The 25,692-nt window shown below is 36.5% G+C and overlaps 2 non-coding genes across 2 annotated transcripts; both read left to right on the forward strand.

Moving 5' to 3' along the window:
- The first annotated feature begins 20,104 nt into the window (after positions 1-20,104).
- On the forward strand, positions 20,105-20,178 carry trnav-uac. The gene has a single exon. It is a non-coding gene; the product is annotated as a tRNA-Val (tRNA).
- Positions 20,179-22,686: 2,508 nt separating this feature from the next.
- On the forward strand, positions 22,687-22,760 carry trnak-cuu. Its single transcript has one exon. It is a non-coding gene; the product is annotated as a tRNA-Lys (tRNA).
- The last annotated feature ends 2,932 nt before the right edge of the window (positions 22,761-25,692 follow it).

Consider the following 25,692-nt stretch of genomic DNA (forward strand, 5'->3'; position numbering starts at 1 on the left):
GACAAGGCTTTTTCTTTTAATTGGTAATGAACTTGAGTATATTTATCAGTTTAAAGTCACCTCTGTTAAGGAAATGTTCATTTTAATAACCTGGGACTGATGTACGTTATCCTGGTAAAAAACGGCCCCTTGTTCTACGCTTCACTTCGTACAGAGCATCTTGACCTTTGTCTATTGAGAAACGATTGCTTCCTGGAGGCGTGTTTTAAGTTTTCAATTTTACACAATCATTAATGTTTGGCCGTGATAGTATAAAACGTACTGGGAATTGCCTGCACTGTAAACAACCTTCCTCCACTGCGAAGAGAGAAATCCGGACCTGAACAAGGCAGCTGTAAATGTTAATCCAATAAGTGCGGCAGGCTAACTTCAGAAAGTCATCGCCACCGTTCACAACTTCTCTTTCTGTTTGCTGATTGGCAAATCCTACCGTGTAAATCTAAGTTAATGAGAGAAATACCAGACGGAGCACTGAAAGGAAATGAGAATCAAGTGGATTTTTGTAATGGTCAGGCTAAATGTGCATCCACTTTTGCACTTTTCTTAGTAATAAGTTCAAAAAAACAAAAACATCTGAATTTAGAGTCGGGGTTCTTTTGTTTCCCAACTGGCCCAATTAACTTCTGTAAAAAGGTAACACACACATAGACCCAAAGACCAGCAGGCAGGAAAATAAACCTTTTGAAGTGGAAGTTCTTCTTGTTCCTAGAGTTTCTAATGATTGACTCAGAGACAGAGTTTTCTGTTCCTCCTTCCTTCTGTGCTCACATTCCTCTCCTATAGAAGAAGATTTCAGATGAACCCACTTTCTACTGTTCAGATTACGCTTAAAATGGCTCTTTATTTGTTAATGTTTATACCTGGTTTTCCTCACCTTTAGCTATTTCTCTCGATATATTTCTGTTGGCTTAGGTTGCTGGAGGACATACTGGCAACTTTCCATCTATGTAGTAAATAATGTTGCTATTGACATAGTGTTGTCTTTTTGTTTCTCTATTCATAGAAAGTACTCCTGACCTGCAATAATTTCAGCTGTGCTTTATTATTAACCTGCCACTTGTAATGGCTTCTTAAAAAGACATTACAATTATTTTTTTTTGGCTTTTAGTTATTCAAATGCTATTAGCTCAGAATGTAATAAGAGAGCTGAAACTTTTTGGATTTTGAAACAAGAGATCAATCTGTATGTTTTAGCAAAATTAAAAATCTAACTTCACAAAACACTGGCAAAGAACAGAAATTGCAAAGACATTAAAGAATTAGCAGCTAGGTTGTTGGCAGAAGAAAATGAGTGACAAACAGTCTGTCAGCTCAGAAGTTGTTGTTACCTTGTCACCAGCATGTTGTGTCCATCCCCACCTCTCTGCCTCCATCACACCCCTGCAGCCATTAACACAGGCAGGGTGCAGCCGGAGGGAATTGGCCTGCATTAGTACACACCAGTTTACTGTCAATATTACTGGTTATTTGGACCATGACTGCAGCGTTACACAGGGCAGTGGGAGCACCGGCTAACAGACTACTGATGTACTGCTGTTGTGAACTCATCAACCACCGCTTGTGTCCAGGCGTCCGCTTATTAACATCAAACCTGAAAACATAAAACTGTAACGGACTGGATGTTCTGTTTGTGTGGGAAATGTTTGCATGCTTTTTGCTTTTGATGTTCCTGACACGCTTGAACATAATCTCAGGTCTGTTCGTCTGCAGAGCTGTTGTCAGCCATTTGCCATGGCAACGGATGAGGAAAAATGAAGAATTTGAGCGGCTTTGAGTTGTTCTTCTCCTGTTCTTCAGAGTAATTTTCCCTTTGCTGTGAAGCACTGCTGTCGCTGTAAGATCTGAAACTTCAGTAATCAATAAAAACTCAACTAATTGCCTCATTTGTCGCCATACCCAATAAAAATATATAATAAAGTATTTGACAAACAGCGGTAGTTATATAAAATAGTTCTATTTTATAACGTGAGCAGCTGATCAGATACTTCTGGTCATAGATGCTGATTATTTCTTTAAAACTGAAAAAAAATTATTTTAAATAAAACAAATGTTCAAAGTGACTTTTCAAATTCAAGTTTTTTTTTCAGTTTGAGTTCTTTTTTAATGTGTTTGTCAGTTTTGAATACACTGTATGGCCCCAATTTAGCACCTTATTTATTTTACAATTTCTATAAAATGCAGCTTTACTTAAAGCTGAGAAAACTAACGCTGTTTTTATATGTAAACTCTGAATACCACCTAGATATAAATCGATAAACAGTCTTGTTTCTGTCAGTTCTTTCAAGTTGCAAAAGAGGACAATTAATTTAACAAAAGCAGAAAAAGGAAATTAAACCATCTTTCTGCTGAATACCAAGGCAATCAAGACCACACGCACGCTCATGGAGCTTCTGATTAAGACTGACTCAGTGCTTGCACACCTCATCAACCCTTTGAACAACTCCCAGGAGGAGACAGACCTCATTATGCCAGAACCAAAACAATGACACCCAGCGTAAGCCGTGACTCTTTTGCTGATGGCCGAGCCGGCAAGACGGAGGCGGCCTTGGATCTGCAGGGTGAAGGCTCGCACCAGGAGAACACAGAAACCTGATGTGATAGCGTGCCTCCTGGGCAAGTATTATTCCAACTGTATATTATTAGCAGGGTGCATTTTCTAATTAGCAACAGGGCAGAATAATGAATACAGCTCCATTAATCAAAAGGTAATATATGTAAAAGTACTGTTTTATGGCCTCAGGGAGGAGCGAAAAGGTAAGAGAGAAAACACAAAAAAAGAAAAGAGATGAAATTTGAAAAACAGTTGGCTCGCTGGATTAAAACTCACTCTTCATATTCATTTGCACACATTATTTTATGCACTTCATGGAGGTTGCTCTGTGGAGCCCAAACACAAGGAAGGGGAACTTGAGTCAGCAGGATCGTTCTTTTCTGTTCAAACTATCACAAAAATTATAATGTAGTCAGTGAGGAGTTCATTAATGGTTAGACTCTTTGTCTTCCTCTATTTGAAAGTCTGTAAAAGGGAAAGACATGGAAGAGAGGATGCTTACGGATCATTTAATTTTAAATACTCTTATTTAAGCAGGAAATGAAAATTTTAAAATAAAAATTATATTTGAGTCATGAGTGCATCATCATCCAGCCCACTGAGGTCAGATGTTTTAGGCAGAAACTGCCCACGAAACATCCAACTTGTTCTTTTCTTTACCCTGTCTACAACACTCAGTTTACCTGCCAAAGTTACATTATAAGAGGTATTTATACCATATTGAATCAACAGTCTTTATTATTAAAGCTATTTAATCCAATTCAACCTAGAGATGTGCGTTAAAGAATAAGGAATATCTTATAACGCCAAGCAAATACAGAACTAGTGTCACTCTGGAAACTGATACCAATACTTATTTAAACATTATATATCGTCATATTTCTGACCTTTTCTGGTTTTTCTTTTGAATTATTTAGTTGAAACCCAGGGCAGAATTGACATCAAATGTATACGTGTCTTTAAAATACTTCAATAACATATTTACATGAAAAAACAAAACAAATGTGTGTATATTGTTTTCAGTATGCACAATATATATTTTTTTTCAATAAAAATATATAAATTCAGGGCAAATCAAAGCAAAAATCTTTTTTAAGGTATAGTTGAGAAACTACAAAGCAAAAATTTCAGGATGGTATCTAAAACTAAAGAATCAATTTTATCATGCTGGTATCGATCCAATACTGATAACAACGTGGCATCGACATTATCAACATTTTGAATATTTCAGACATTCTGATCACTCATGACGACTCACATATCTTCTTTTGCCAAACATCTTTGTTACTTCTGAGTGATTTTCTTGTTGGCTACCTTTCACTTTTACTAAAATATGTTTAAGTAGTGTTACTTTTTGAGTACCATACTGACCTCTGAACAATCATAAATAAGTTGTTATCTGGAAAATGTTTGACATTTTGACAGACTAGAATATGTTAGGAACTCAAGACAAAGATTTTTTTTATTTATTTATTTTAGGCTCAAAATTGATCTGTCCTGGCTATAATTAACCCCTTAATGATCACACATAAAATCACAAATGCATTTTGCAATTTGAGTGTTACTTATTGTAAGTATAACTAATCTGTGCAGATATTGGACTACAGTTTATTTGAGGGTTGGAGTTGAAGACAGAGGGGATAAAAAATCTGAGTTTGTGAAAAGATGAATAAAGGCATTGAGAGAAATATATTGAGAAAGAAAAAAGACGTCCGGTTGCCTCTGTAGGAAATATTTGAGAAAGCATTTAAGTGATCTGATGCTGCTGCTGTAACAACATTCCTGCCTTGTCCTGGCTGCTTCATGCTCAATCTTCAGCTTGAGCCTTTTTTCATGCATTTGCACCTTGCAATCCGAAGTATGGGATGCCATCAGCAGGCAGGGCTTTTAAATGTGTCTTCAGATATAAATAAGATTTCTGAGTGATACCTGCAAATGCATTTTTTCCGCCAACCAGAAGCAGGTCCTGATGTATGGATTATTTATTTTAGTAAAACATAAAGGTTATCTAGATGAACTTGTAACTTAAATTAATGTTATTTTGTTGTGTTCCAAAACTAATGACAGAAATTCTAAGTTGTATTTTTATGTTGCATTCATTTCTATATATATATTCTTTTAGGTTTACAAGCAATTTGCAGCTATAGAATTTCAGGTCAATCAAATACATAAACATTGCATAAACATACATTAGTATTTAAATATTTTTTAAAGTATAATGTTGCATTTGTACACTTGTCCTTCAAAATTTGAGAAAGAAAAACGAAACAGAAACAGTTTCAGCTGTAAAATGTGAAATATTCAAAGTTTGCCAGCTCCAGCAGAGTGAAGATGAGTTGAAATTTTCGACGGTAAAACAGAGAGCTCGTTTGTGACATGCATGAGATTCTCTGTGATTTGACATGTTGTCTCAACCATGATTTGTTGCCACTCCCTGGGGAGAGGAGTTAAAAGACTCTGAGTGAGTCAAGGAAGACATACACTTTAATCATGTTAGCGAAGTTTCATGAAAATTTCAGATCAAGACGCCAACATCTGCTCTCCATTATTAATCACTGTTGTCACCACAGAGACGATCCCGGCAGCATGATACACTTGACTTCTGAAGTTACTGACTTTCCACTGCAGCACAGGTATTAATGCAACGTGCTCACTTGTGCAGGCGCTCACTCAGAGGCAAACACACAAGGCCAGCCAAATAGTTGAAAAGCATTTGAAACAACATTAAACAGGCTATATTAAATAAGTAAATTGGACTGCAACAGAGTGGGATGAGTGATAAAGACAGGATAAAAGAGAATACAATAAACATCTTTGCCTCACTTTAACATCTCGCTCCTCCCTGCACTTTAAAGCAGGCCTTCTGTGTCTGTTTTCCCATTCTATCTTATCAGTGGCATTTACCTCCTAACGAGGGTAATCATATCGGCAATATCAAAGTAGCACTTTTGTCATGTTGCGTTAGAGTCCCTCCTCCTCTACCTGCTTACACACCTCTGATCAGTGATTGTTTGCGGAGATACAGAGTGAAAGACAACTATTTATGTATAAAGGAGAGCTCATGCTGTCATCTGCTTGGCAGTTAATAATATGTAAGCAGCTTCACGCGTCCTCACAACCTGCATCTCTTCACTTTCTACATTTATTTTCTGTTTTTTCTAAAGCTTCACCGAGGCTGTCTTTCAGACCCTCTTTTCATGTGGACCGAGTTTATCCGATCAGACTGTGAAACAAGCCGGTGAAGGGGAGCCTGACAGCCCCAATTAGGGAGGACAGAGCAGTGAGCCCCTTTCTAAATGCATTACTGCAAATAAGTCTGTTCCGAGCAAAAGAGTTGGAGTGAAAGGCATGGACAGGACTCACTGGGTGATTTGTAAACAACTCAATTTGAAGGGCTTCTTTTCATGCAAACAAAAATCATGACAGATCTATTCTTCATGAGTGTTTTTTTGCTGAAAATAATGTAGATTTAAATAGAAGCATATTCTGCCTGGTTAGTATCTGATAGACATAATTGAATATTTGCATTCAGAACCAAAAATAGATGTTTTTTAATAATGTTAATTAGTATTCTCTTCAATTTTCTTTTTTTTTTACAGTTTACTTACAAAAGGTTAAAACCCAGACATACAGGCCATAAGATAGCCTCCAAAAATCCAGCTGGTCCTCTTCTCATGGAAAAAAAAAATCTATCTATGATGATAGAAAGTCTAAATAAATTCGTGACCCCTTCATCTTAATTTTAATCTGGTGAAGTATGAGTGGAAAAAGTACATATTACATGTCCACCAGATGGCGCTTTAGTCCTTCAGATCTCTGGCCTTTCTGTTTAAACACACCAACTTGAAGAAATGAATAGGTTAGGGCCATGTGAACCTTTGTTTCACTAATTTATAAGGCGTCCTGCTTTATTTATTGAATACATAGAGAAATTAATAAAATACAGTCAGTATGTACCAAATGTTTGGTACAGTTCCTAAATAGGCTACTTACAAATTATGTTCTGTGTGTTAAAAACAAAATTAACATGTCGTTAGCTGCTGTAAAGTTTTACACAAATTATTTTTGATGAATTTTAGGATGCAATCCAGAAACATTGCTTAAATAGTGCTGAATTTTTGAAGCCACCTGTCTTGGTGGTTCAGAATAGCTTGAAAACAATCCACAGGTATCATAAATTTGACGGCGCACACACCCGCATAAAACGCACAGAAACCCCTCACTTGGCACTTTTTATGACAGCACATTAGACCGCAGCGGAGTGAGATGCAGTGCAGTGAGAGCACAAAGCAAGGAAACAATATTAGATCGATACGCACGCGCCTCCGTGCCTCTCCGAGGTGTGCGGGGCCTCAATGCCCAGCGGTGCTGCTGTTCTAACACGAGCTTCATTACCGCGCCGCCACACAGGATCTCTTTTCAGACACAATAAGAGAGGGGAATGTGGCGAGACAACGAGGAGCAACACAGAGGAAGGCCACTGAAAGGCCTGATTGATCCTCACTAATGTTCGCATTCAGGAGAGAGATATCCCATCACAATCACAATTATGTCAGAGGAGCAGAAAAGACGACCACACACACATTTGATCTAATTAATCAAAATTTTAATTTTATTGGGATTTTACGTGACATATGGACACGAAGTAGTTCCAGTTTTGAAATGGAAGATTATACATCATTTTGAAATCACTCCCCACCAGCTTTGCTGATCCAGAGACTCAAATGTTTGCCCATTCTTCTTAGGAAAATAACTTGGAGTCCCTGTGAGCATCAATTTTCAATTTTATCCTTTCCAAATGTATCTGTCTCCTTCTATTTGACAACTATGCACTATTTTGTGAAGGTCGAGTGACTGCAATGTGACAAAATCTGAAAAACATTAAGAACACTAAGAGCACTTTTTTTTTTTTTTTGTAAATCCACATCAGAATGACCTTCAGGGAATATGTGGTTGCAAATCATTCAGTGTTTGAAGTCAAAAACTCTGGGAAAACATAAATCTGTCAAATTGTTTATGGGTTTCCTCTGGTTAACAATATCATGCACAATGTCCAACCTCATATTTCACCTTTAAATCTGCTGCCCTTTCAATCTCATTTTCTCTTTTATTTGCTTTTAGTTTAGCCTACTTTAATTGAGATAGAATTATCAATAGATGTAATCTCATTTTTATTATTGTTGTTACTGTTTCTGGATTCACAAGTTTAGACGATATTTTCCACTGACATAATATACATAAGCAGATACAAGATATTTTGAGGCAGATAAGCAACACTTTAAAAATGTAACACAAATACAACAGAGTCATGACTTGCTTGAATCATAAAGATGTATTATGAAAAACTACTCTTAATCGGCTCACAGGTAAAGATAATTTAATAGTTTGAAAATTATATAGCTTTTTTAGGATTTTTGTGGTTCTGTTGTCAGTTTTCTTTGGTGTTTATGCATTTAGGAGGCTTCAGAAAATATCACAGATCCATTCAAGGATTAAGATTGAGGTAGAAAGGGCTGTGCAATAAATAAAAAAAAATCATATTTCAATTTATATTTCATCTCCAAACGAGCTCAGAAAACTTATTAATGTAAAAGTTTGTGGCTATTTCCCACTTTCCTTTTGAATTCTGTAGTTTGGAAAGGACTGATGGACTTTAAAAAGCATTATAATGTGGAATTTGTAAATAAGTGGAAGTCATCTTCTGAATATTTATGTCACCTTGATACACACAGACATGTGGGAGAGACCAAAGCAGAGCTGAAAGACAACTCTGTTGTTCTGACTGCAGCTGGGAGGACCGGGCCATCAGTGAGTGATTTGGGATGGGATGTAGGTCCCACTGTTACACTGGCAGCTTATGGAGAAGAACAAAAACAATGGATCTTTTCATGTTTCTAAAAGTTTCCAGTTACAATAGAACAATTAAAAGTTTGGAAAATTTGAAAAAGAGTTGCCATAGGTTTCTGAACTCAGTTTAAGGCACGGATTAAGTTTGGCAACATAGCTTAGCCACTTGCAAAAATCCCCAGTTTTAGTAAAAATTTGTTATGGTAAGTGTCTTGTGAAATATTAATTTAAATATAATTGATTAATCTATGGATTAGAGAAAGTCTTGCATCTACATTAAACTTCTGGAAACATTGTTATCCCTGCGAGGATAGAACAAGTAATGTAGAAATGGAATGTGAGTTTTAAGTTTACATTTAAAATTATTTTATTGTATTAAATGTTTCCTGTTTTCAAAATAATAGACTTTGAGTTTTACAAGCCCAAAATTACCCTGACTTTATTTTCACTTAGACATACAATATTTTGTTGTCTGTAAACTCTTTTTGCTGTTGTAATTTATTTAAAAATATAACAAATGTAGAATACTTTGAGTGGTTGAAATGACATATACAGCACAGGAAGAATTAAGACCTATAAAAATTAATAGGTTTCTTGATTTTACCATTTGCTGTTTTGTGTTTGAATAAAATCAACATATTTTTTTAATTCTACAAACTATTGATGACATTTAAAATGAATTTAATGTATAGAATAGTGGTATGCATGTTAGCATTTAACAGATGTGGAGTCTGTGATGGTCTCAGCTTTAACAAATGAAGTATAAGATTGAACACTTTTTTAGGTGTTACAGTGACTGTAAATTATTGACTTTAAAGAAGAACATATAAAAGAATTACACTTATTTTGTTCTTTATGTCCACTAAATGCACTGTGTTCACAAATTCAATAAGTAATATACTTCAGTAATTCAACCCCAATGAAACTACAACAATTATAAAGAAAATCATTTAGGAGGCACTTTATGGTTTGCCATCCTGGCTCAATTGGAGCAAAGCATGTCAACGGCATTTATACTTCAAGTCGCGCACTGCTCCTTTAAAGTGAAAGGACGTAAGTCAGAAAGGGAGGATTCTTATATAAGCAGCTTCCTGATTACGGGTTGGTGCTTCAGCACAGCGACAGTAACTGACTAAAAGACGGATATTCTGTGGGAAAGACCTGCCTCAGCCCTTCACGCTCCCTTGCTCATCGCTCAGCCACCCAGGGAGCCGTGTCCTTCATGGGACCTCCACCTCACTCTGCCCCGATAGTGCTGCTCTACCTTTTTCCATGCCTCCACACTGAAACCAGCATGAAGAAAGGCAGTGGCTTTGGTAATTGGTGATCAGGGGACTTTGTGACGCATTGGGGACATGGCCCACTTGATGATGAAGGGGCCAAAGGGTAGGAATTAAACGTGAGGTGTTTGCGCAGTTCCTTAAAAGTTGAAGATGAATGTTAAAGAGTCAAGCAAAAGGTTTGGTCCTACTTGGTGTTTTAAAAAGGTTTGGTTTTATAAAATGATATCTGCCTAATTGCCACTGCCATTCAGAAGAAGCAATCACAAAATTATTTTCCATTTTTCAGCGTAGCACAAAGAATTGTTGTCTGAGTGCAATGGTGAGGCTTTACTTTCACAAGCAGAGCATTATGACTTTCATCATGATACTCCTCTTTATACAAATGAATGTATTAGATATTGCTTTGGATTTATTTCAAAGGTATTGAACTTAGACACGATAAAGATTGGAGAACAGAAAGATGGGAACATACATGAAGGCAAAGAAGGGGATAAGAGTAGAGGAGACTTGTGACATAGAGAAACAAGTCAACACCCTTGAAGTCTGCCTTGACCTGCAGAAACAGAAAAAACGAAACTTAGAGACCATAACATCAAACATTATCTTATTAACAAGATCAATAGATAATACATCTGAAAGATTTTGCAATAATTTCACTGAACCAACCCAGAAAAGCACAGCATTCTGGGGAATGTAGGTAGGTGACATACTTCTGCCTCTCAGCCTCCCACGGCTAGCTAACCAAGGTGGGTGGTATAAACTCACTCACTCAATCTTTGGTTACCTAGCAACAACATGCTAAGTAACTTGCACAGCAGTAGTTTAAGGTTTTGCCACCATGCCTCATAACTGCTTAAACAGAAACACCAAAGGCAGGAGTAAAAAATGTGGAAGATCTCTCCACTAGTTTCAGATATTTAAAACAAAATCAATACTTATTGATATCAACTGATATGAAATGCTTATACCGGAATATATTTTTTAACTACATTGCCCAGCACCAGTTACCTGTGGTTACCTAGCAACAACCTGTTGAGTAACTAGCGCAGCAACACTTTCAAGTTTTGCGTCTATACCTCATAATAGCTTAAAATAAAAAAAAACAATGAGGTGGAGGGAAGGAAGAAAATGAGTCCAACAGCTGGAGAGGAATCTGTGGGTCAGACAGAAAATGTCACATCACCAGGTTGGTAATATTTCAGATATTTAAAACAAAAAAAACAAATCAATAATTATCAGGATCAAGTGATATGAAACCATTATATTGTGATACATTTTTCAGACCTGACTCTAAACAGAAAGAAATCCTCTAACCTGAAATCCCTCATCCTGCAAACCAAACCCCTCCTCTGGTATTTGGTTTGCTCCTCTCTATGCTGAAACAAACAAATATTTGTGAAGCAGAGGACAGAAGAGAAATGGAAAGCGGTCTGTGTCAACCCTTCAAATGAACAAGCAGCTGTCCTGCTGCAGGAGCTGAGCAGAGGCGTTGAGCCGTGTGGCCGGCCCCCTGCCCTTTCATCGCTGCCTCTTTCTGGCCGTAAACAGACTGAGAAGCAGGGAGGCTGCTGTACGCCGTTTTCTAAGCCCAGGCTCCACTGAGGCTCACTAATTACAACAATAATGGAGCCTGATCGCAGGTCCTCACAGGCCATGTCTCCCAGTAAACCACCTCTGTGTGTACTTGTTTCATGCGTTGGTTTTTCTGTTGTTTGACATCAGCACGTAGCTGTTCTCTGCGCTGCACTTGGGGGTTGCCCGGGCTGGGTTAGAGCATGTTAAAAAGCCCCCACAGCTCCAGCTCCGGCAACAGGGCCCGGCCAAGCGTAGTTAGGCTTAATGAGCAGGCGTTAGCGTAAACACACGGCAATGCTGTGGGGAAACAGGCAGGGTCAGGTCAGGGAAGTGATGTTACCAGTAGGGTGGCGAGCACATCAGCGCTGGGCTCCTGATTAGTGCTGATAAATAATGCAGCGAGCGAGGATGACTGGAGGACGGGATTGGCTGCAGCGGTGTGAAACTGCATAACGATGACAAGCGACCTGTGTGAGGTCTACTGATAAATCCTGAGACTGAACCAAAACCATGACAGTATTAGAAGATGACCTTGTTTCCTCTGACTCATCGTTGAGATCACATCCCGGCGATGCTGCTACCTGAGCACGCGAGCTGGTTCACTTAGACCCCATATGCTGCAGCAGACGCCATCATTAACCCTTGTGTGTCATGCATGTGTGTTTCGTTGTGGTGGACATGGCTGCAGGCTACAGCCAGGACGGCTTCACACTTGTTTATGTGTCAGTCAGAGAGGCAGTGGAGTGCAAAGGTCAGATCCATTATGTAGGATTGAGAAGGAGACTCTGTGCGGAAAAGGTGGAGGGGTGGGTGTTATGTGTTGCTATGGTAACGTTGAGTATGAACTTTGCTCCCTGTGAAGTTCAAGAGAGAGTAAAACTCAGGGGCTAGCACACAAGCGTATTAAACCTCTCAATTAAGAGACACATGAGGAGCGACAGCACTAGTTAGATAAAAGAAGTGACTCATCACTCCACAATGGGCCACGAGCTACAGTAAATTAATTATGAAATGACTTAATTAAATAACAAAAACAATGATAATAATTATGATCAGTCACTCAATCAAGTTTATTTGTATAGCACATTTCAGCAAAGAGGCAACCTTGCATAATAAAAACACAAAAAAACCAAAAAGTCACAAAAACATTATTTTTTGTAACAGATGTTACGTTTTATGGAGTACCATCACTGAAAGCGTCAATATACAACGTTGATCAAAAGTAACTCTACACCGAATCATAACTCATAAATCATAATGATAATATTTGGACAAAGTAAGTTTAGTTGGAATTGTTTAAACAATTACATTAAGATTGACTTGAAATATATAAATTAACTGAGATTCTATGGAGAAACACTTTGGTTAAAATTAATATATAAAATGAAATTATATATTTCTAATGTTATTTGTTATTTATGACTACGTGTTTTGTCTATTATGACGTTTGATGCTGCCTTTCTTGATCAGGTCCCCCTTGTGAAAGAGGTCCTGATCTCAGTGGGGTTTTTTTCTAGTTAAATGAAGATTTAACAAAATAATAAAATAAAGAATGTAACTCGTTATTAAAAAATGACTAACAAAAAAAATACTGAACAAAAAAAGAGACTTTATTTATTTATTTATTTATTTATTTATTTATTTATTTATTTATTTATTTATTTATTTATTTATTTATATTTGTGATTAAATGCACAAACTTCCAGACATTCAAAAGCAACCTCTAGCTGGAAATATTCAAATAATCAGTATGTGACTTATAACTAGCTTGTAACACGTGTCAAAGTCTTTGCCAGATAGCTAAATCCAGTACACTATGACTTTTTCTGAGACCCTGCATACTATAAACTCTAGAGGGAGACATAAATAGAATCTTCAAAATAGCAGTCGTGTGCTTGAATATTAGTTTGTCATTGAAATTAAAGCAGTTTTTCTAATTGAATCAAATCCGATTTATTATATAGTACATTTAAGAACAACTGCCTTTATCCAAAGTGCTGTACACAAAAACAACAAATAATGATTCAAACATAAAAATAAGATATAAACAAAGAATGAGATAGAAAAAAGAAAGCCAACATGAAATGCTTTTTTAAAAGCCAGTGACTATAAATAAGTTTTAAGAAGTAATTTTTTTATTTGTATATTGCCAATATACATCAATGGGAAAAGTTGTTCAATATTATTTAGCTTTAAGAAGTACTCATCAAATGCAGAGACAGCTATTTATTAATATTTTAACAGTTTGTTAATGTGGTTTATCAATACATTTTGCCACAACAGGCCCTTTGAGGATGTTCATGAATTGATATGGCCCTAAATGAAAAAGTGTTATCCTAATGCAGCATCAGAAACTTCCGGGTCGCTAATGGTCCTAAAGCTAATGCACAACATCTAGCTCAGTGGCTTTGCCACTTTCCAACATTTTAACAAAAGTATTACTCATAAATTTAAGAAACAATTTAAAAAGGGCCTTTTGGTTTTAATAATAATAATAATAATAATAATAATAATAATAATAATAATAATAATAATAATAATAATAATAATAATAATAATAATAATAATAATAATAATAATAATAATAATAAACAGCCTCCTCAAATGTGAGTAGCTGCACACTGTAACATAAAGAAATGTCATGGGCAGAGAACAAATGTTATGAAAAAGTCCCTCTAGAACAAAAATGACAACTCAAGAAGTCCATGCAGTGTGAATTTAATCACAAGTCCAGCCCAAAACACCAACTACCAACTCTTACAACACTTTCAGGTTCCCACACTTCCAAATCCAGCCGGTGTTCTGCACATTGCAACATGGAAAAATTACAACAATAAACATCAGATTTTGACAGCATGTATGTTCTCTGCAAACATGAAAAGGATCAATGGTGTGTTTGCATCCTCACATTCTCTGAGCTGGAGGGAACCTATTTTATTCTCTGTAGCTTGAGGGTAGAATCAATCTGCAGCTGGTGAGGCCTCTCTCCAGCAGCCATCAGTAAGATCAGCCTCATCATTTTAGCAGAGGAAGCAGACTTAGAAGCTTATCTGAGACACAGTGTGCATACTCCTTTACATGTGAAGTCCATTCATCTCCTGCACCCCTTTGGACCTGTTTGGACTAGAACACTAATCACTTTGCCTGAGGCTAGAAACACTCTGGTCACATGTAAAATCTTAGCAAAACATTTTTGTGGGTTGACCAGTGACATAATGGTCTAAAATTTGCTATATGATTTTCTCTTTAAGAAGGAATTGCTAAATATTTTAACATCAAATGTTTTAACTTTGAAATACAACTCAAAGTAGCAACTCAACTTTAATTGATGCCACTAACGACAGCTGAACTTTGAATTGTAGAGGATAAAATCTATTCAGGTTTTACCAAACTATGTCGATGATATGTTACTTTTTGATATCCCTAAAGAAATCAGACGCCTCTTTCACAAAACATTCCCACCACAGTCCTGGAAAGACTTGCTACCTGTGTCTGGTCTCTGTCCATTCATGAATCACACATGGAGACAGCAATATCCTGCACAGCTGTGAGCTTGCAGAAATGAAGCAGAGAGAGGACAGGAGGTGTGACTCAGGCGTCAGCACCATGCATGAAATCTGTGTCAAAAGTCTCCCCATATAGTTCTTTTTCAACACAATATTGCTGGACAAATTAAATGTAGCGCTGCTTTAGATGATCCAGCAAATTCTATAAATTTCAATTATAGATCTCACCTTCTTGACAACCTGAGATGTGCAGAAACCGTCAGGTCCTTTAAATTTTGTTTACAGAAGCTTTCGATCAAAGAATCTGACCATCGGACTGTTTGCCTGATCACGGCTAAGTGGTTGAAGTGGTTGATATTTAGATTTGGATTTAAATTTGCACTTTAAATCTGTTTGAAAACATTCGTTTCTTTTAGGCAATGCTTTCAGTCGTATATCATTAAATTAAGCCTTCTTTTTAAACAAAGCTTAACAGATTTTAATATTTTCTTTTGTCACCAGCCCCCAGTGTGCTGTAAACCACTTTATATTTATGTTGTGGGTGAATGATGCTGTATAGATAAACTTGCCTTTCCTTCTTATGTCTCTAATTGGATAAGGAGAAGGAACCTAATGGACACCTCAATTTAATGTTCTTGATCAAAAGTGACTCTGATTTAATTTGATATTGTCATTTTTTTCAAATAGACAGCTGAGACAAATGTTTACCTTTAGGCTTGTATATAAAATGTGTTGAAATGAGTTGAAAACTGTGGCAGACCCCACAAATATAAAAATATTAGGTTCTTTGTAAAAGCTTAGCAGGTATTTTACTGATTTTTTTATACATTTTCAGGTATCTTTTTACTTTATCCGGAATACAAACAATTGACCTCTCCTCATTTCAAACAGAAGTTAGTTTCCCATCAGACACACGCGATCACATGCACACACTCTCTCATGCAGGCATACTGGCTCACATGCACATATGCCAATTCCTCTCCGTTCCCGCTCCGCACACAGCGCTGGCTCACAGTCGAGTCCAGACGAGTGCATGCATTTGAAACCAAGAGTGAATCCATATTACATGTGTAGTGTGCTGTCTGTCTGGGTCCGGGTCATCAATTATGAATAGAAATATACAGCCTCCACAGCCCCAGCCCCGGTGTCTCAGCACTTGTAAAGGATTTTTTAAAAGAGGGACAGGCATGCAGGTTTGTCATTTGGATGCATACCCAGGACTTATGAGACCAACTCTGAGAAGGTATCCTGTTCTCTCATGAGTGCCAGCTGGGAAACTTCCCTCTGTTATCATTTAGGCGGTTCCCTACTCTGGTGAACTCCAGTCAGATTTCAGAAATTTGTGGATTAAATTACTGAAATTAAATTACTGAAATGCTCTCATGTTTTCTTCAGAGATTTTTGTGTTGTTTCCTTTAGTGGCCCTTGGTTCAGCGCCACTGCAGGCGAAGGGGGAACAAGGTTTTAAAGGGTTTGCATTTTTCACATAGTGCAGTGTGAAAGCAAACTGCACCAGTTGAAAATGTAACAAATTTTGCAACTTTGGTCCCCAACTGAACCAAGTCTACCACCGGCCTATCAGGTACAAAAAAGCTCTAATTCTCAATTGAATTGGTCTTCATGATGCTGTTTGTTCAATTCTCTAATGAGCCTTCACACAGCATCTGTATTTATTCTCATATAAATGGACGGAGTCTATAACAACGAGGTGACTTTGCAAGGAGACATTTGTAAATGAAGTGAAGTAAAATACACACCACAATTTGTAGATTTTTAAATGCATGAAAACCATTTAGTACTTTTGTTCCACTCTGCAACTATGCAACACTTGTGTTGGTCTATTAGATACAGTCCATATAAATATAATCAGTATACATGAGAAAATGTGAAAAAGGGTAGAGATACTTTAGCTAGGGCTTCTAAAATGCTAAAGGAAATTTTTGAGCTACTTTTTTGTCCCAAAAAAGGGAAAAATGATCAATAAAAGTGTGAAAATCCTCTTTCTTTTTATTTAACATGTCACTAAATTTAAATTCCAATATTTATTCCCAGCATTCGTGTTGCTTTGTGACTGCTCACAGGGAAAAAAAACAACAAAACAACAGTGCAGTAGGAATGCTTGTCCTATTGAGAAGGCATTAATCATAACTAAACATCTTGCAGCTTCAAAGAATTAAACAAAACATCCCACCTTTCTGTGTATGTTTATGTAAAATCCAACACATCTTTGCAACAATGCAGCAAGCATGGAATTATAGAGCGCGTGTAGCTGGCAAAACAAATTTGCAATTCTCCTTGTCAATTCTCAAACCCCCAGTGTACGGCACATGCCCTCTAGAGACAGAACAAACAGCAGTAAAGACATTTAAAAGGCTTTGCTTTCTCAGATACCTGAGCTGCTGAATACCAATAGACTGCTCTTACTTTAAGGGGGTTGGTGACAAGGTAGTACATCGAGAGCTGGTGGGGAAAATGCTAACTCCCCTTGTTTCCTCAAGGGCAAAAATGTGCTTAATGTCTTTGCGTGATGGCGGGTGAGGGTGTGTTGTTGTGCATGTGTGGCTCACTCCGTCAGCCTGCTCAGGATATAAGCTCAGGTAAACAGAGGCTCCACAAGTGTACTGTGGTGAATGTCGGAGTCTTCGACTGGTGGGACACATCCCACTGATTTCTAAAAGGTCACTGTCATTATTGTTGCTTAGCAACCCTGTATTTGGAGCCATAGGTGTACACTTTACAGTAGCTGTGAAGGCGTCTGCTGAGCTGCGAAAGATCAGAGCAAAATAAAATGAATGCAAGAGGAAGCATATAGATAATACTGGAGAGAGCAGTGTGTCGTTATCGGGCGAAACGCATCAGTTATACATTTTTTAAAGTGTTGTTATGCTGAAAAGGGATGTGTATCAGGAATATAGTGGCAGTTGTTTCATTTTAAATGCTTACCATGTTAATGATGCAGTCCATGCTAATAATTACAGGTGAACACATTCATAGTCGTAAAAGTACGTACCGATAAAGTATAGAAAACAGAAAAAAGGAAACCCCAAGGGAAATTTTTCTGCGTCAAATCTTTCTGTATCTTCTCCCATGTTATTGTATTGAACTCTGTTTGAGTTCCTGTCTGCTTCTCTCTCTATGCAAACACCCTGCTGATTATTTATTTTACTTCAAAATGAGCCAGCAGCATCACTAAGATTATTACATGAATGCAGGTAGACTATTTTCCTCATGCATTTGCATGTGACATCCACAGAGAAATTTTTAGTTTAATTTTCATTTGGTTTATTTCCCATTTCCCCAATTTGCAACAAAATGTCTAGTGATCTATTTTCAATTATGAAGAATCCAAAATAAATTTAAATCAAGACAATTTCAACACAATCTGTTGATGTCAGAAGTACATATAGTGCAACATGATCCTTTAGTACAAAGCTGCCTGAGAAAACCAAGTCGACTGCATCAAGTCATTAACTCTGCTGTAAGTCTTCACAATAATAGTGTATGACTTCATGAAAACATTTAACTGAAAGACCATTTTCTGACTGCACTGACAATGGTGATTTTAATTTCTTCCTTTTTCTTTCTTTATCTTTCCTGAATCATAATATTCCTGTCAACTGTTGCAGGTTTAGCATATCAGCTACTGAAAATCTAAATCAAGTATGAGCACAGACGTCAGTAAAAGTCTGTCCATCTGGCCAGCATTATATGCAAATTTGCTTACATGGCACTTAAAAAATAAGTGTTTCATCAAAATAGTCCTTTGCAAATACAATACTGGGTATTATGACGCTATAACGACAATTGCAATTTGCTATGTTATACAGCTATTATAGTAAAAAACAACACAAAACAAAACTGAATTGTGGTTGTTCATATTTTGCTAAGTGGTCTCTTTAAGTTGCCCATTAGATGTGTAAATGTACAGCAGAAAGATACAGTATATAGGCAGCCTTCTGTCAAAATTTAATCGGGGAGTGTTTGGATGAGTGATTAATGACCCTAATTAATTAAACACTTACATAATCTTATCACAATAAAGATTTGAGTAAAGAGCTCATATTCTAATGTTTTTCAAAATCAATGTGCATTGTCAATATAAGAAAAATATGACAGCCTTTCTTCAAATTTTCATTGTAGTAAGATCATGTATGTTTTTCTTATATCGATGAAGACATAGCTCAGTTGGTTAGCGCGTGGTACTCATAAAGCCGAGTTCAATCCCCACACTGGCCAATGGAAACATAAAGTGTTTCATAAAGTCAACTCTTCAGAATAGCATTAGGCTGTATATTTAACCATTATGCACAGTGATTTTGAAAAACATTAGAATATGAGCTCTTTACTCAGATCTTCTTTGAGGTAAGATCATTTAAGTCTATCTTATATAAATGAAAAACTCAATATAGCCTATGGCTGGTTAGCTCAGCTGGTAAGAGCGTCTTACTAAGAATGCCAAGGTCATGGGTTCATCCCCCCCACTGACAAACTGAAATATAAAGTCTTAAAAAAATCAAATGTTCAAATAGCAGGAGGCTGTATATTTAACCACTATGCACATTGATTTTGAAAAACATTAGAATATGAGCTCTTTACTCAAACCTTCATTGTGTTAAGATCATTAAAATGTTTCTTATATCGATGACAACTCAATATTATGTATGTTTGGTTAGATACTCTTGCTAAGAATGCCAAGGTCACATGTTTAATCCCCACGCTGGCCAAATGAAATATAAAGTCTTCAGGAAATCAATTCTTCATAAAAGCAGGAGGCTGTATATTAAACTATTATGTGCATTGATTTTGAAAAAACAACAGAATATGAGATCTATACTCAAAACTTCATTGAGGTAAGATCATGTAAGTTTTCTTAAATCCATGGAAACTCAACATTATGAGTTTCCATGTATTTAGGAAAACTCTGTCCAGCTGCGTTAGCTCAGCTGGACAAGGTGTGGTGCTAATAACGCTGAGGTAGGTGGTTCAATACCCGTAACGGTCAATGGAAATCTAAAGTCTTTCAGACAAACAATACTTCAAAATTAAAAGGGTGGAAAACAAAATCAATACTTCAAAATAAAAAAGGTTGCAATATAAAATCAACACTTCAAAATAAAAAGGTCGACAATAAAGTCAATACTTCAAAATAAAAAAGGGTTGAAATAAAACAAAAAATAAAAATGGCTGAAACATAAAATCAACAATTCAAAATAAAATATTGCTTGAAAATACACCTTTTAGGTATGTTTATTTTGATAAGCAAAACAGCATATCTTCAGATTTTTATTGTAGCAAAATTATGTACGTTTTTCTTATACTGACGGAGATGCAAGATTATGTGTGGCTGGATAGCTCAGTTGGTTAGAGCGTGGTACTTACAAAGCCAAGGTCATGAGTTCAATCCCCACACTGGCCAATGGAAACATAAAATGTTTCATAAAGTCAACTCTTCAGAATAGTGGGAAGCTGTATATTTAACCATTATGCACAATGATTTTGAAAAACATTAGAATATGAGCTCTTTACTCAAATCTTCTTTGTGGTCAGATCATTTAAGCGTTTCTTATATCGATGAAAACTCAACATAAAGTATGGGAGGATAGCTCAGCTGGTAAGAGCGTCTCACTAAGAATGCCAAGGTCATGGGTTCCATTCCCCCACTGGCACACTAAAATATAAAGTCTTAATAAAATCAAATGTTCAAATAGCAGGAGGCTGTATACTTAACCATTATGTACATTGATTTTGTAAAAGATTAGAATATGAGCTCTTTACTCAAATCTTCTTTGTGGTAAGATCATTTAAGTTTTTCTTATATCGATGAAAACTCATCATTTCGTATGGCAGGTTAGCTCAGCTGGTAAGAGTGTCTTACTGAGAATGCCAAGGTCGTGGGTTTGATACCACGCTGGTCAACTGAATTGTACAGTCTTAATAGAATCAACTCTTCAAATGGGAGGAGGCTGTATATTTAACTATTATGCACATTGATTTTGAAAAACATACTCAACATTATGTATGGCAGGCCATTATGTACCTTGATTTTGAAAAACAATACAATATGAGATCTATACTCAAATCTTCAATATGGTAAGATCATGTAAGTTCTCTTAAAACCATGGAAACTCAACATTATGAGTTACCATGTATTTAGAAAAACTCTGGAAAAGATGTATTTAGGATAACGAGGTGTGGTGCTAGTAACGCTGAGGTAGGTGGTTCAATCCCCATAATGGTCAATGGAAATCTAAAGTCTTTCAGAAAAAAATTTCCTCAAAATTAAAAAGGGTGGAAAACAAAATCAATACTTCAAAATAGAAAAGGTGGAAAATAAAATCAACACTTCAAAATAAAATATTGCTTCAAAATACACCTTTTAGGCATGTTTATTTTGAAAAGCATTACAGCATTTTTTTTATTTTTTCTTTTAGCAAGATCATGTACGTTTTTCCTATATTGTCGAAGATGCAAGATTATGTGTGGCTTGATAGCTCAGTTGGTTAGAGTGTGGTACTCTTAAAGCCAAGGTCATGGGTTCAATCCTCACACTAGCCAAAGGAAACATAAAAGGTTTCATAAAGTCAACTCTTCAGAATAGCAGGAAGCTGTATATTTAACTATTATCCACATTGATTTTTAAAAATATTAGAATATGAGCGCTTTACTCAAATCTTCATTGTGGTAAGATCATTTAAGTGTTTCTTATATCGATGAAAACTCACCTTCACATATGGGAGGATAGCTCAGCTGGTAAGAGCGTCTTACTAAGAATGCCAAGGTCATGGGTTCAATCCCACACTGGTCAACTGAATTATAAAGTCTTAATAAAATAAACTCTTCAAATAGCAGGAGGCTGTATATTTAGCCATTATGCGCATTGATTTTGAAAAACATTAGAATAGGAGCTCTTTACTCAAATCTTCATTGTGTAAAGATCTTTTAAGTGTTTCTTATATCGATGAAAACTCAATATCATCGATGGCCAGTTAGCTCAGCTAGTAAGAGCATCTTACTAAAAATGCCAAGGTCATGGGTTTGATACCACGCTGGTCAACTGAATTATACAGTCTTAATAAAATCAACTCTTCAAATGGTAGGAGGCTGTATATTTAACCATTATCCACATTGATTTTGAAAACATCAGAATATGAGCTGTTTACTCAAATCTTCAGTGTTAAGATCATTTAAGTGTTTCTTATATAAATGAAAACTCAATATTGCCTATGGCCAGTTAGCTCAGCTGGTAAGAGCGTCTTACTAAGAATGCCAAGCTCATGGGTTCAAACCCCCCAATGACCAACAGAAATGCCAAGTCTACACTTCAAATAGCAGGTGGCTATATGTTTAACCATTGTGCACATTGATTTTGAAAAACATTAGAATATAAGCTCTTTACTCATATCTTCATTGTGTTAAGCTCATTTAAGTGTTTCTTATATCAATGAATACTCAACATTATGTATGGCAGGCCATTATGTACCTTGATTTTGAAAAACAATACAGTATGAGATCTATACTCAAATCTTCAATATGGTAAGATTATGTAAGTTCTCTTAAAACCATGGAAACTCAACATTATGAGTTACCATGTATTTAGAAAAACTCTGGAAAAGATGTATTTAGGATAACGAGGTGTGGTGCTAGTAACGCTGAGGTAGGTGGTTCAATCCCCATAATGGTCAATGGAAATCTAAAGTCTTTCAGAAAAAAATTACCTCAAAATTAAAAAGGGTGGAAAACAAAATCAATACTTCAAAATAGAAAAGGTGGAAAATAAAATCAACACTTCAAAATAAAATATTGCTTCAAAATACACCTTTTAGGCATGTTTATTTTGAAAAGCATTACAGCATTTTTTAAATTTTTTCTTTTAGCAAGATCATGTACGTTTTTCCTATATTGTCGAAGATGCAAGATTATGTGTGGCCTGATAGCTCAGTTGGTTAGAGTGTGGTACTCTTAAAGCCAAGGTCATGGGTTCAATCCCCACACTGGCCAAAGGAAACATAAAGTGTTTCATAAAGTCAACTCTTCAGAATAGCAGGAAGCTGTATATTTAACAATTATCCACATTGATTTTTGAAAATATTAGAATATGAGCACTTTACTCAAATCTTCATTGTGGTAAGATCATTTAAGTGTTTCTTATATTGATGAAAACTCACCTTTACATATGGGAAGATAGCTCAGCTGGTAAGAGCGTCTTACTAAGAATGCCAAGGTCATGGGTTCAATCCCACACTGGTCAACTGAGTTATAAAGTCTTAATAAAATAAACTCTTCAAATAGCAGGAGGCTGTATATTTAGCCATTATGCACATTGATTTTGAAAAAACATTAGAACATGTGCTCTTTACTCAAATCTTCACTGTGGTAAGATCATTTAAGTGTTTCTTATATTGATGTCAACACAGCATCACGTATGGCCGGTTAGCTCAGCTGATAAGAGTGTCTTGCTAAGAATGCCAAGGTCATTGGTTCAATCCCCACACTGGCCAACAGAAATATAATGTCTTCAGGAAATCAATTCTTCATAATAGCAGGAGGCTGTATATTAAACCATTATGTGCATTGATTTTGAAAAACAATAGAATATGAGATCTATACTCAAATCCTAATTGTGGTAAGATCATCTAAGTTTTCTTAAGTCCATGGAAACTCAACATTATGAGTTACCATGTATTTAGGAAAACTCTGTCCAGCTGGACAAGGTGTGGTGCTCATAACGCTGAGGTAGGTGGTTCAAGCCCCATACTGTTCAATGAAAATCTCAAGTCTTTCAGACAAACAAAACTTCAAAATTAAAAAGGGTGGAAAACAAAACCAACAGTTCAAAATAAAAAAGGGTGGAAAATAAAATAAATACTTCAAAATAAAAAATGTTGGAAATTAAAATCAATACGTTAAAATAAAAATTGTGATAAGATCATGTAAGTGTTTCTTATATGGATGACAACTCAATATTATATATGGCCGGTTAGCTCAGCTGGTTTTTAGATCATCATCAGCAACTTACTGATGATGATCAGCTACTAAATTTCATTTGATAAGCACCACTTGGCTCCTTTATCATAGGTATGGTGTTTAACTCAGATTATCCCAGGTTAATTAAACAGTTGGCAGGAGGGATCTACTGTAGCAATCTGTGTAACAGTGGCTCTGAAGAAGCTCTCGTCTGTTGTATGACAATCTCATGGAAAGGAAGACCAGGTTTGTCCATAATTTTTTTGATTGTACAGAATCCTTCTTTGTAACATAATCTGCGGAGTTGAAGATTAATTAAATTCAATAATTTCCATTTGGTTAATCTGCATTGTTAGGATTATTTTGGATGCATTTCTTCAGTGAATGTTGGAACCTCTACTTGAAGCGATGTTGGCTCAGGCTTGGGTGCAGGCCGGTTTGAGCCATAATACAATGTTAAATCCAGTGTCAGGTATGTACAGAGAGACCAGTACAGAGGCAGAGAGATCTCTGAGTCATGTCCCATTTGTGGAGGTTGATGGATTTCCCCTTGCTTTGCTCCCTCAGCTCAGTGGGGAGAAAGCAGGGCTGATAAGGTGATTTATCTACACCTTTCCACCTCCTGTAATGGATGGCACATCCACCTTTCCCTGAAACTTCATCATCTCACAGCAGCAGCAGAACAACCCCCTTACACCTCCACACATGCGGCAGTATAAGAGAGAAATGAAACAGACATACAACATGAGAAAAAGTGAAAACAGATAAACAGGAATGTGTGTTCCTTCCAGCACTTTCTCATTAAGGTTATCAGAGTGGGGGAACATGACACTCAGCACTCTGAAGTCACTAAATCACTCTCCAGTGTCAAACAAACAAAATATTGGATGGATCCCAGCTTTAGATCTTTGCTACTAGCGCTTTGATTGATTCCTCACTCCCATCATCTAGACCGGGTCCTTTGGGGTCCAAAGCCTTGACACAATGAGAGGAGGATCTAAGAAACTGTTTCAAAGATCACACAACTGGATGGCTGCTGCCATCAAAGATCCTGATGCAGCAATCATAGTATTTAGTTTTTATTGGTAACGACTCCATTGTATGGCAGACAAGCCACTTTGTAATATTTCACATAACTTTGCCCATAAGTTGATCAACTATTCAATAAAAACAGTGGTCCATGAAATACAATCTCCATCCATTCATTCTTTATACCCTCTTAAGCATGCAGGATTGTGGGGGGCTGGTAGCTATCTCCAGCAACCATGGGGCGAGATGTGGACCCTAATGGGTCATGCTCAAAAGAATCACTGCTCTCACGACCAATCAGCTCCAAGGATGCTGAATGATTCTCCTTGATTGGCTGGTTTGCAAAAGCCAGTCAATAACGTGTCAGGTTGTATTGCATCTAGCTATTTTAACATGCAAAACACTATTTTATTCACAATCTGCCTTTGTTAATAGAAAAATGTGGTTGTTCATATTGTTATATGCACATATTGTTTCTGTAGCTTTTATTTCATTTTCTCCAAAATGTAAATATTCATATTCATTGTTTGTGAGTGCATGAAACCAAAGTAAAATTCCTTTCTGAAAATCAAACATGTCAATGTGTATTCACAAAAGTCAACCTGCTCTTTCATAAAGTGTTTGTTTAGTTTTGTATCTAACTTTATAGCAATATAAAGGTGTAGAGTTAGATAATGTTAGAATTTTTACCTAGTTTAAGGTAAAAATTCCAAACAACTGTTTCAATTAATTTCTATGATCATGGAATCTCAAAAAACTGGAGGGACATGTTCATTTAGCTTTGCAAATCAGACACCAACTTCAGCTTTACTAGACAACCAGAGGATGGCCACATTTATTTCTATATTTTCTACACTGTGGCAGCATACAAAAACTGTGGTTTTAGAAAAACAGGCTTGGATCGTTAATAACCTTTTTGAGTTCTTTGGCACTTCCC

The sequence above is a fragment of the Gambusia affinis genome, linkage group LG04 (assembly GCF_019740435.1).
Source record: "Gambusia affinis linkage group LG04, SWU_Gaff_1.0, whole genome shotgun sequence".
NCBI classification, from domain to species: domain Eukaryota; kingdom Metazoa; phylum Chordata; class Actinopteri; order Cyprinodontiformes; family Poeciliidae; genus Gambusia; species Gambusia affinis.